This window comes from Triturus cristatus, chromosome 11, assembly GCF_964204655.1.
Source record: "Triturus cristatus chromosome 11, aTriCri1.1, whole genome shotgun sequence".
NCBI classification, from domain to species: domain Eukaryota; kingdom Metazoa; phylum Chordata; class Amphibia; order Caudata; family Salamandridae; genus Triturus; species Triturus cristatus.
Window position 1 is genome coordinate 937,595,890 of NC_140594.1, and position 12,603 is coordinate 937,608,492.

Genomic DNA, 12,603 nt, shown 5'->3' on the forward strand with positions numbered 1-12,603 from the left:
ACTCCCAATCATTCCTTTAGGCATTAAAAAGTTCACAGCATCAGCATGTCCTCACTAGCTTGTAGTGGGAGACTGTGCCTGAATAGAATTTCTGTCAAGCTGAAAGTAATATGGATCACATTGTGTTGGTCATAATAATTCATAAAAGCCCGGCTGTCTCCAACGTTACTAAAGCCTGCTTTAGATCCTGGAACTAGCAATGTTCCATTCGAGCAAATTGCTGCCTTTGAGGCTGAAATGTACTACCTCATTTCAGAACGAGCGTGTTACATTCTCACGGAAGGAAGCTCATTTCACCTCTTCTCCTGCACTCCCTATGTTGGACTCTGATACTCAAGATGGATTGTTAAGGATAATCTGTTTATGTATCTCCATCCGACTTTCAAAAAGGCCCCAGTGCTTTGAGTGGTTGAGTCCTTTACCATTCCCCCTCCTACTTGCCTTGTAGTCATGAATACAGATAGTAACCTACTGCATAACTTCTGATCTCATCCTCCTGTGTGGTCAGCTGCCACAAGGACAATTGGTCCAGTGGTGCGCTGACATCATAAAGCTAATCAGATGTTGTCTGACATGAGGGCCACTCTGTTGCCTAGCAAGCTGACATCATAAAGCTAAAGCAAGATGTTGTCGGACATGAGGGCCACTCTGTTGGCTAACAAGCAGTAGGATACATTGATGTTGGTAACTAAATGAGTAGCAGGGTGGACAGGATGTCCAACTGAAAACTAAGATGAAAGAAATTAGGAAAGTTTTTGAGACTTCTCGTTTTGTATCAACGTACGTTTGAGGATAAGAGTCATCTTCACCATTTCTGAAGTGGTGGGAATTGGCTAAAATGGAGATGGTCATTATGCTATTCATAGTTTTTATTATTCCCATGAACTGTGGCATAACCCTTACTCTCAACTTATCAGCTGGCTTAATTGCTACTGGTGTACCATATCCTAAAACAAAAGAAGTGAGAATGGTTCACTGCCACTTGGCTGGCAAAAACATCTATTGATCTATGTCATAATGTACGCGCTACAGTTGTTTAGAGAGTTTTAGCAAATGAGGCAAGGGATGCAGAGAAGTATGCGAGGATAAAAAGCTAAAATTGAGATTTGATTTTCTAATGAGCTGTTGATTTACACAATAAAAGACTCCATAGTATTGATCTGTTTACCCTTTATAAAAATCAAGATTTTTTTGTATCGCTTATAGAAAATGTGCCAACAGTGGACTTTTCCATCTGCTGATTATACTGAATGACCACCGGTGGCAGTGTTTCACAACCGAGTTTCTCTGAATTGCCGAGACTGAAGAAAAAAAAAAATGGAAGTCTTCCGGCATACGGCATCATTTTACCAATTTATATGGTAAGTAAAACTCCCAATCATTCCTTTAGGCATTAAAAAGTTCACAGCATCAGCATGTCCTCACTAGCTTGTAGTGGGAGACTGTGCCTGAATAGAATTTCTGTCAAGCTGAAAGTAATATGGATCACATTGTGTTGGTCATAATAATTCATTAAAGCCCGGCTGTCTCCAACGCTACTAAAGCCTGCTTTAGATCCTGGAACTAGCAATGTTCCATTCGAGCAAATTGCTGCCTTTGAGGCTGAAATGTACTACCTCATTTCAGAACGAGCGTGTTACATTCTCACGGAAGGAAGCTCATTTCGCCTCTTCTCCTGCACTCCGTATGTTGGACTCTGATACTCAAGATGGATTGTTAAGGATAATCTGTTTATGTATCTCCATCCGACTTTCAAAAAGGCCCCAGTGCTTTGAGTGGTTCAGAGTCCTTTACCATTCCCCCTCCTACTTGCCTTGTAGTCATGAATACAGATAGTAACCTACTGCATAACTTCTGATGTCATCCTCCTGTGTGGTCAGCTGCCACAAGGACAATTGGTCCAGTGGTGCGCTGACATCATAAAGCTAATCAGATGTTGTCTGACATGAGGGCCACTCTGTTGCCTAGCAAGCTGACATCATAAAGCTAAAGCAAGATGTTGTCGGACATGAGGGCCACTCTGTTGGCTAACAAGCAGTAGGATACATTGATGTTGGTAACTAAATGAGTAGCAGGGTGGACAGGATGTCCAACTGAAAACTAAGATGAAAGAAATTAGGAAAGTTTTTGAGACTTGTCATTTTGTATCAACGTACGTTTGAGGATAAGAGTCATCTTCACCATTTCTGAAGTGGTGGGAATTGGCTAAAATGGAGATGGTCATTATGCTATTCATAGTTTTTATTATTCCCATGAACTGTGGCATAACCCTTACTCTCAACTTATCAGCTGGCTTAATTGCTACTGGTGTACCATATCCTAAAACAAAAGAAGTGAGAATGGTTCACTGCCACTTGGCTGGCAAAAACATCTATTGATCTATGTCCTAATGTACGCGCTACAGTTGTTTAGAGAGTTTTAGCAAATGAGGCAAGGGATGCAGAGAAGTATGCGAGGATAAAAAGCTAAAATTGAGATTTGATTTTCTAATGAGCTGTTGATTTACACAATAAAAGACTCCATAGTATTGATCTGTTTACCCTTTATAAAAATCAAGATTTTTTTGTATCGCTTATAGAAAATGTGCTAACAGTGGACTTTTCCATCTGCAGATTATACTGAATGACCACCGGTGGCAGTGTTTCACAACCGAGTTTCTCTGAATTGCCGAGACTGAAGAAAAAAAAAAAATTGAAGTCTTCCGGCATACGGCATCATTTTACCAATTTATATGGTAAGTAAAACTCCCAATCATTCCTTTAGGCATTAAAAAGTTCACAGCATCAGCATGTCCTCACTAGCTTGTAGTGGGAGACTGTGCCTGAATAGAATTTCTGTCAAGCTGAAAGTAATATGGATCACATTGTGTTGGTCATAATAATTCATAAAAGCCCGGCTGTCTCCAACGCTACTAAAGCCTGCTTTAGATCCTGGAACTAGCAATGTTCCATTCGAGCAAATTGCTGCCTTTGAGGCTGAAATGTACTACCTCATTTCAGAACGAGCGTGTTACATTCTCACGGAAGGAAGCTCATTTCACCTCTTCTCCTGCACTCCCTATGTTGGACTCTGATACTCAAGATGGATTGTTAAGGATAATCTGTTTATGTATCTCCATCCGACTTTCAAAAAGGCCCCAGTGCTTTGAGTGGTTCAGAGTCCTTTACCATTCCCCCTCCTACTTGCCTTGTAGTCATGAATACAGATAGTAACCTACTGCATAACTTCTGATCTCATCCTCCTGTGTGGTCAGCTGCCACAAGGACAATTGGTCCAGTGGTGCGCTGACATCATAAAGCTAATCAGATGTTGTCTGACATGAGGGCCACTCTGTTGCCTAGCAAGCTGACATCATAAAGCTAAAGCAAGATGTTGTCGGACATGAGGGCCACTCTGTTGGCTAACAAGCAGTAGGATACATTGATGTTGGTAACTAAATGAGTAGCAGGGTGGACAGGATGTCCAACTGAAAACTAAGATGAAATAAATTAGGAAAGTTTTTGAGACTTGTCATTTTGTATCAACGTACGTTTGAGGATAAGAGTCATCTTCACCATTTCTGAAGTGGTGGGAATTGGCTAAAATGGAGATGGTCATTATGCTATTCATAGTTTTTATTATTCCCATGAACTGTGGCATAACCCTTACTCTCAACTTATCAGCTGGCTTAATTGCTACTGGTGTACCATATCCTAAAACAAAAGAAGTGAGAATGGTTCACTGCCACTTGGCTGGCAAAAACATCTATTGATCTATGTCCTAATGTACGCGCTACAGTTGTTTAGAGAGTTTTAGCAAATGAGGCAAGGGATGCAGAGAAGTATGCGAGGATAAAAAGCTAAAATTGAGATTTGATTTTCTAATGAGCTGTTGATTTACACAATAAAAGACTCCATAGTATTGATCTGTTTACCCTTTATAAAAATCAAGATTTTTTTGTATCGCTTATAGAAAATGTGCCAACAGTGGACTTTTCCATCTGCTGATTATACTGAATGACCACCGGTGGCAGTGTTTCACAACCGAGTTTCTCTGAATTGCCGAGACTGAAGAAAAAAAAAAAATTGAAGTCTTCCGGCATACGGCATCATTTTACCAATTTATATGGTAAGTAAAACTCCCAATCATTCCTTTAGGCATTAAAAAGTTCACAGCATCAGCATGTCCTCACTAGCTTGTAGTGGGAGACTGTGCCTGAATAGAATTTCTGTCAAGCTGAAAGTAATATGGATCACATTGTGTTGGTCATAATAATTCATAAAAGCCCGGCTGTCTCCAACGCTACTAAAGCCTGCTTTAGATCCTGGAACTAGCAATGTTCCATTCGAGCAAATTGCTGCCTTTGAGGCTGAAATGTACTACCTCATTTCAGAACGAGCGTGTTACATTCTCACGGAAGGAAGCTCATTTCACCTCTTCTCCTGCACTCCCTATGTTGGACTCTGATACTCAAGATGGATTGTTAAGGATAATCTGTTTATGTATCTCCATCCGACTTTCAAAAAGGCCCCAGTGCTTTGAGTGGTTCAGAGTCCTTTACCATTCCCCCTCCTACTTGCCTTGTAGTCATGAATACAGATAGTAACCTACTGCATAACTTCTGATGTCATCCTCCTGTGTGGTCAGCTGCCACAAGGACAATTGGTCCAGTGGTGCGCTGACATCATAAAGCTAATCAGATGTTGTCTGACATGAGGGCCACTCTGTTGCCTAGCAAGCTGACATCATAAAGCTAAAGCAAGATGTTGTCGGACATGAGGGCCACTCTGTTGGCTAACAAGCAGTAGGATACATTGATGTTGGTAACTAAATGAGTAGCAGGGTGGACAGGATGTCCAACTGAAAACTAAGATGAAATAAATTAGGAAAGTTTTTGAGACTTGTCATTTTGTATCAACGTACGTTTGAGGATAAGAGTCATCTTCACCATTTCTGAAGTGGTGGGAATTGGCTAAAATGGAGATGGTCATTATGCTATTCATAGTTTTTATTATTCCCATGAACTGTGGCATAACCCTTACTCTCAACTTATCAGCTGGCTTAATTGCTACTGGTGTACCATATCCTAAAACAAAAGAAGTGAGAATGGTTCACTGCCACTTGGCTGGCAAAAACATCTATTGATCTATGTCCTAATGTACGCGCTACAGTTGTTTAGAGAGTTTTAGCAAATGAGGCAAGGGATGCAGAGAAGTATGCGAGGATAAAAAGCTAAAATTGAGATTTGATTTTCTAATGAGCTGTTGATTTACACAATAAAAGACTCCATAGTATTGATCTGTTTACCCTTTATAAAAATCAAGATTTTTTTGTATCGCTTATAGAAAATGTGCTAACAGTGGACTTTTCCATCTGCAGATTATACTGAATGACCACCGGTGGCAGTGTTTCACAACCGAGTTTCTCTGAATTGCCGAGACTGAAGAAAAAAAAAAATGGAAGTCTTCCGGCATACGGCATCATTTTACCAATTTATATGGTAAGTAAAACTCCCAATCATTCCTTTAGGCATTAAAAAGTTCACAGCATCAGCATGTCCTCACTAGCTTGTAGTGGGAGACTGTGCCTGAATAGAATTTCTGTCAAGCTGAAAGTAATATGGATCACATTGTGTTGGTCATAATAATTCATTAAAGCCCGGCTGTCTCCAACGCTACTAAAGCCTGCTTTAGATCCTGGAACTAGCAATGTTCCATTCGAGCAAATTGCTGCCTTTGAGGCTGAAATGTACTACCTCATTTCAGAACGAGCGTGTTACATTCTCACGGAAGGAAGCTCATTTCGCCTCTTCTCCTGCACTCCGTATGTTGGACTCTGATACTCAAGATGGATTGTTAAGGATAATCTGTTTATGTATCTCCATCCGACTTTCAAAAAGGCCCCAGTGCTTTGAGTGGTTCAGAGTCCTTTACCATTCCCCCTCCTACTTGCCTTGTAGTCATGAATACAGATAGTAACCTACTGCATAACTTCTGATGTCATCCTCCTGTGTGGTCAGCTGCCACAAGGACAATTGGTCCAGTGGTGCGCTGACATCATAAAGCTAATCAGATGTTGTCTGACATGAGGGCCACTCTGTTGCCTAGCAAGCTGACATCATAAAGCTAAAGCAAGATGTTGTCGGACATGAGGGCCACTCTGTTGGCTAACAAGCAGTAGGATACATTGATGTTGGTAACTAAATGAGTAGCAGGGTGGACAGGATGTCCAACTGAAAACTAAGATGAAAGAAATTAGGAAAGTTTTTGAGACTTGTCATTTTGTATCAACGTACGTTGAGGATAAGAGTCATCTTCACCATTTCTGAAGTGGTGGGAATTGGCTAAAATGGAGATGGTCATTATGCTATTCATAGTTTTTATTATTCCCATGAACTGTGGCATAACCCTTACTCTCAACTTATCAGCTGGCTTAATTGCTACTGGTGTACCATATCCTAAAACAAAAGAAGTGAGAATGGTTCACTGCCACTTGGCTGGCAAAAACATCTATTGATCTATGTCCTAATGTACGCGCTACAGTTGTTTAGAGAGTTTTAGCAAATGAGGCAAGGGATGCAGAGAAGTATGCGAGGATAAAAAGCTAAAATTGAGATTTGATTTTCTAATGAGCTGTTGATTTACACAATAAAAGACTCCATAGTATTGATCTGTTTACCCTTTATAAAAATCAAGATTTTTTTGTATCGCTTATAGAAAATGTGCTAACTGTGGACTTTTCCATCTGCAGATTATACTGAATGACCACCGGTGGCAGTGTTTCACAACAGTTTCTCTGAATTGCCGAGACTGAAGGAAAAAGAAAAAGGAAGTCTTCCGGCATACGGCATCATTTTACCAATTTATATGGTAAGTAAAACTCCCAATCATTCCTTTAGGCATTAAAAAGTTCACAGCATCAGCATGTCCTCACTAGCTTGTAGTGGGAGACTGTGCCTGAATAGAATTTCTGTCAAGCTGAAAGTAATATGGATCACATTGTGTTGGTCATAATAATTCATAAAAGCCCGGCTGTCTCCAACGTTACTAAAGCCTGCTTTAGATCCTGGAACTAGCAATGTTCCATTCGAGCAAATTGCTGCCTTTGAGGCTGAAATGTACTACCTCATTTCAGAACGAGCGTGTTACATTCTCACGGAAGGAAGCTCATTTCACCTCTTCTCCTGCACTCCCTATGTTGGACTCTGATACTCAAGATGGATTGTTAAGGATAATCTGTTTATGTATCTCCATCCGACTTTCAAAAAGGCCCCAGTGCTTTGAGTGGTTCAGAGTCCTTTACCATTCCCCCTCCTACTTGCCTTGTAGTCATGAATACAGATAGTAACCTACTGCATAACTTCTGATCTCATCCTCCTGTGTGGTCAGCTGCCACAAGGACAATTGGTCCAGTGGTGCGCTGACATCATAAAGCTAATCAGATGTTGTCTGACATGAGGGCCACTCTGTTGCCTAGCAAGCTGACATCATAAAGCTAAAGCAAGATGTTGTCGGACATGAGGGCCACTCTGTTGGCTAACAAGCAGTAGGATACATTGATGTTGGTAACTAAATGAGTAGCAGGGTGGACAGGATGTCCAACTGAAAACTAAGATGAAAGAAATTAGGAAAGTTTTTGAGACTTCTCATTTTGTATCAACGTACGTTTGAGGATAAGAGTCATCTTCACCATTTCTGAAGTGGTGGGAATTGGCTAAAATGGAGATGGTCATTATGCTATTCATAGTTTTTATTATTCCCATGAACTGTGGCATAACCCTTACTCTCAACTTATCAGCTGGCTTAATTGCTACTGGTGTACCATATCCTAAAACAAAAGAAGTGAGAATGGTTCACTGCCACTTGGCTGGCAAAAACATCTATTGATCTATGTCCTAATGTACGCGCTACAGTTGTTTAGAGAGTTTTAGCAAATGAGGCAAGGGATGCAGAGAAGTATGCGAGGATAAAAAGCTAAAATTGAGATTTGATTTTCTAATGAGCTGTTGATTTACACAATAAAAGACTCCATAGTATTGATCTGTTTACCCTTTATAAAAATCAAGATTTTTTTGTATTGCTTATAGAAAATGTGCCAACAGTGGACTTTTCCATCTGCAGATTATACTGAATGACCACCGGTGGCAGTGTTTCACAACAGTTTCTCTGAATTGCCGAGACTGAAGGAAAAAAAAAAAGGAAGTCTTCCGGCATACGGCATCATTTTACCAATTTATATGGTAAGTAAAACTCCCAATCATTCCTTTAGGCATTAAAAAGTTCACAGCATCAGCATGTCCTCACTAGCTTGTAGTGGGAGACTGTGCCTGAATAGAATTTCTGTCAAGCTGAAAGTAATATGGATCACATTGTGTTGGTCATAATAATTCATAAAAGCCCGGCTGTCTCCAACGTTACTAAAGCCTGCTTTAGATCCTGGAACTAGCAATGTTCCATTCGAGCAAATTGCTGCCTTTGAGGCTGAAATGTACTACCTCATTTCGGAACGAGCGTGTTACATTCTCACGGAAGGAAGCTCATTTCACCTCTTCTCCTGCACTCCGTATGTTGGACTCTGATACTCAAGATGGATTGTTAAGGATAATCTGTTTATGTATCTCCATCCGACTTTCAAAAAGGCCCCAGTGCTTTGAGTGGTTCAGAGTCCTTTACCATTCCCCCTCCTACTTGCCTTGTAGTCATGAATACAGATAGTAACCTACTGCATAACTTCTGATGTCATCCTCCTGTGTGGTCAGCTGCCACAAGGACAATTGGTCCAGTGGTGCGCTGACATCATAAAGCTAATCCGATGTTGTCTGACATGAGGGCCACTCTGTTGCCTAGCAAGCTGACATCATAAAGCTAAAGCAAGATGTTGTCGGACATGAGGGCCACTCTGTTGGCTAACAAGCAGTAGGATACATTGATGTTGGTAACTAAATGAGTAGCAGGGTGGACAGGATGTCCAACTGAAAACTAAGATGAAAGAAATTAGGAAAGTTTTTGAGACTTCTCGTTTTGTATCAACGTACGTTTGAGGATAAGAGTCATCTTCACCATTTCTGAAGTGGTGGGAATTGGCTAAAATGGAGATGGTCATTATGCTATTCATAGTTTTTATTATTCCCATGAACTGTGGCATAACCCTTACTCTCAACTTATCAGCTGGCTTAATTGCTACTGGTGTACCATATCCTAAAACAAAAGAAGTGAGAATGGTTCACTGCCACTAGGCTGGCAAAAACATCTATTGATCTATGTCATAATGTACGCGCTACAGTTGTTTAGAGAGTTTTAGCAAATGAGGCAAGGGATGCAGAGAAGTATGCGAGGATAAAAAGCTAAAATTGAGATTTGATTTTCTAATGAGCTGTTGATTTACACAATAAAAGACTCCATAGTATTGATCTGTTTACCCTTTATAAAAATCAAGATTTTTTTGTATCGCTTATAGAAAATGTGCCAACAGTGGACTTTTCCATCTGCAGATTATACTGAATGACCACCGGTGGCAGTGTTTCACAACAGTTTCTCTGAATTGCCGAGACTGAAGGAAAAAAAAAAAGGAAGTCTTCCGGCATACGGCATCATTTTACCAATTTATATGGTAAGTAAAACTCCCAATCATTCCTTTAGGCATTAAAAAGTTCACAGCATCAGCATGTCCTCACTAGCTTGTAGTGGGAGACTGTGCCTGAATAGAATTTCTGTCAAGCTGAAAGTAATATGGATCACATTGTGTTGGTCATAATAATTCATAAAAGCCCGGCTGTCTCCAACGTTACTAAAGCCTGCTTTAGATCCTGGAACTAGCAATGTTCCATTCGAGCAAATTGCTGCCTTTGAGGCTGAAATGTACTACCTCATTTCGGAACGAGCGTGTTACATTCTCACGGAAGGAAGCTCATTTCACCTCTTCTCCTGCACTCCGTATGTTGGACTCTGATACTCAAGATGGATTGTTAAGGATAATCTGTTTATGTATCTCCATCCGACTTTCAAAAAGGCCCCAGTGCTTTGAGTGGTTCAGAGTCCTTTACCATTCCCCCTCCTACTTGCCTTGTAGTCATGAATACAGATAGTAACCTACTGCATAACTTCTGATGTCATCCTCCTGTGTGGTCAGCTGCCACAAGGACAATTGGTCCAGTGGTGCGCTGACATCATAAAGCTAATCCGATGTTGTCTGACATGAGGGCCACTCTGTTGCCTAGCAAGCTGACATCATAAAGCTAAAGCAAGATGTTGTCGGACATGAGGGCCACTCTGTTGGCTAACAAGCAGTAGGATACATTGATGTTGGTAACTAAATGAGTAGCAGGGTGGACAGGATGTCCAACTGAAAACTAAGATGAAAGAAATTAGGAAAGTTTTTGAGACTTCTCGTTTTGTATCAACGTACGTTTGAGGATAAGAGTCATCTTCACCATTTCTGAAGTGGTGGGAATTGGCTAAAATGGAGATGGTCATTATGCTATTCATAGTTTTTATTATTCCCATGAACTGTGGCATAACCCTTACTCTCAACTTATCAGCTGGCTTAATTGCTACTGGTGTACCATATCCTAAAACAAAAGAAGTGAGAATGGTTCACTGCCACTAGGCTGGCAAAAACATCTATTGATCTATGTCATAATGTACGCGCTACAGTTGTTTAGAGAGTTTTAGCAAATGAGGCAAGGGATGCAGAGAAGTATGCGAGGATAAAAAGCTAAAATTGAGATTTGATTTTCTAATGAGCTGTTGATTTACACAATAAAAGACTCCATAGTATTGATCTGTTTACCCTTTATAAAAATCAAGATTTTTTTGTATCGCTTATAGAAAATGTGCTAACAGTGGACTTTTCCATCTGCAGATTATACTGAATGACCACCGGTGGCAGTGTTTCACAACCGAGTTTCTCTGGATTGCCGAGACTGAAGAAAAAAAAAAAATTGAAGTCTTCCGGCATACGGCATCATTTTACCAATTTATATGGTAAGTAAAACTCCCAATCATTCCTTTAGGCATTAAAAAGTTCACAGCATCAGCATGTCCTCACTAGCTTGTAGTGGGAGACTGTGCCTGAATAGAATTTCTGTCAAGCTGAAAGTAATATGGATCACATTGTGTTGGTCATAATAATTCATAAAAGCCCGGCTGTCTCCAACGTTACTAAAGCCTGCTTTAGATCCTGGAACTAGCAATGTTCCATTCGAGCAAATTGCTGCCTTTGAGGCTGAAATGTACTACCTCATTTCAGAACGAGCGTGTTACATTCTCACGGAAGGAAGCTCATTTCACCTCTTCTCCTGCACTCCCTATGTTGGACTCTGATACTCAAGATGGATTGTTAAGGATAATCTGTTTATGTATCTCCATCCGACTTTCAAAAAGGCCCCAGTGCTTTGAGTGGTTCAGAGTCCTTTACCATTCCCCCTCCTACTTGCCTTGTAGTCATGAATACAGATAGTAACCTACTGCATAACTTCTGATGTCATCCTCCTGTGTGGTCAGCTGCCACAAGGACAATTGGTCCAGTGGTGCGCTGACATCATAAAGCTAATCAGATGTTGTCTGACATGAGGGCCACTCTGTTGCCTAGCAAGCTGACATCATAAAGCTAAAGCAAGATGTTGTCGGACATGAGGGCCACTCTGTTGGCTAACAAGCAGTAGGATACATTGATGGTAACTAAATGAGTAGCAGGGTGGACAGGATGTCCAACTGAAAACTAAGATGAAAGAAATTAGGAAAGTTTTTGAGACTTGTCATTTTGTATCAACGTACGTTTGAGGATAAGAGTCATCTTCACCATTTCTGAAGTGGTGGGAATTGGCTAAAATGGAGATGGTCATTATGCTATTCATAGTTTTTATTATTCCCATGAACTGTGGCATAACCCTTACTCTCAACTTATCAGCTGGCTTAATTGCTACTGGTGTACCATATCCTAAAACAAAAGAAGTGAGAATGGTTCACTGCCACTTGGCTGGCAAAAACATCTATTGATCTATGTCATAATGTACGCGCTACAGTTGTTTAGAGAGTTTTAGCAAATGAGGCAAGGGATGCAGAGAAGTATGCGAGGATAAAAAGCTAAAATTGAGATTTGATTTTCTAATGAGCTGTTGATTTACACAATAAAAGACTCCATAGTATTGATCTGTTTACCCTTTATAAAAATCAAGATTTTTTTGTATTGCTTATAGAAAATGTGCCAACAGTGGACTTTTCCATCTGCAGATTATACTGAATGACCACCGGTGGCAGTGTTTCACAACAGTTTCTCTGAATTGCCGAGACTGAAGGAAAAAAAAAAAGGAAGTCTTCCGGCATACGGCATCATTTTACCAATTTATATGGTAAGTAAAACTCCCAATCATTCCTTTAGGCATTAAAAAGTTCACAGCATCAGCATGTCCTCACTAGCTTGTAGTGGGAGACTGTGCCTGAATAGAATTTCTGTCAAGCTGAAAGTAATATGGATCACATTGTGTTGGTCATAATAATTCATAAAAGCCCGGCTGTCTCCAACGTTACTAAAGCCTGCTTTAGATCCTGGAACTAGCAATGTTCCATTCGAGCAAATTGCTGCCTTTGAGGCTGAAATGTACTACCTCATTTCGGAACGAGCGTG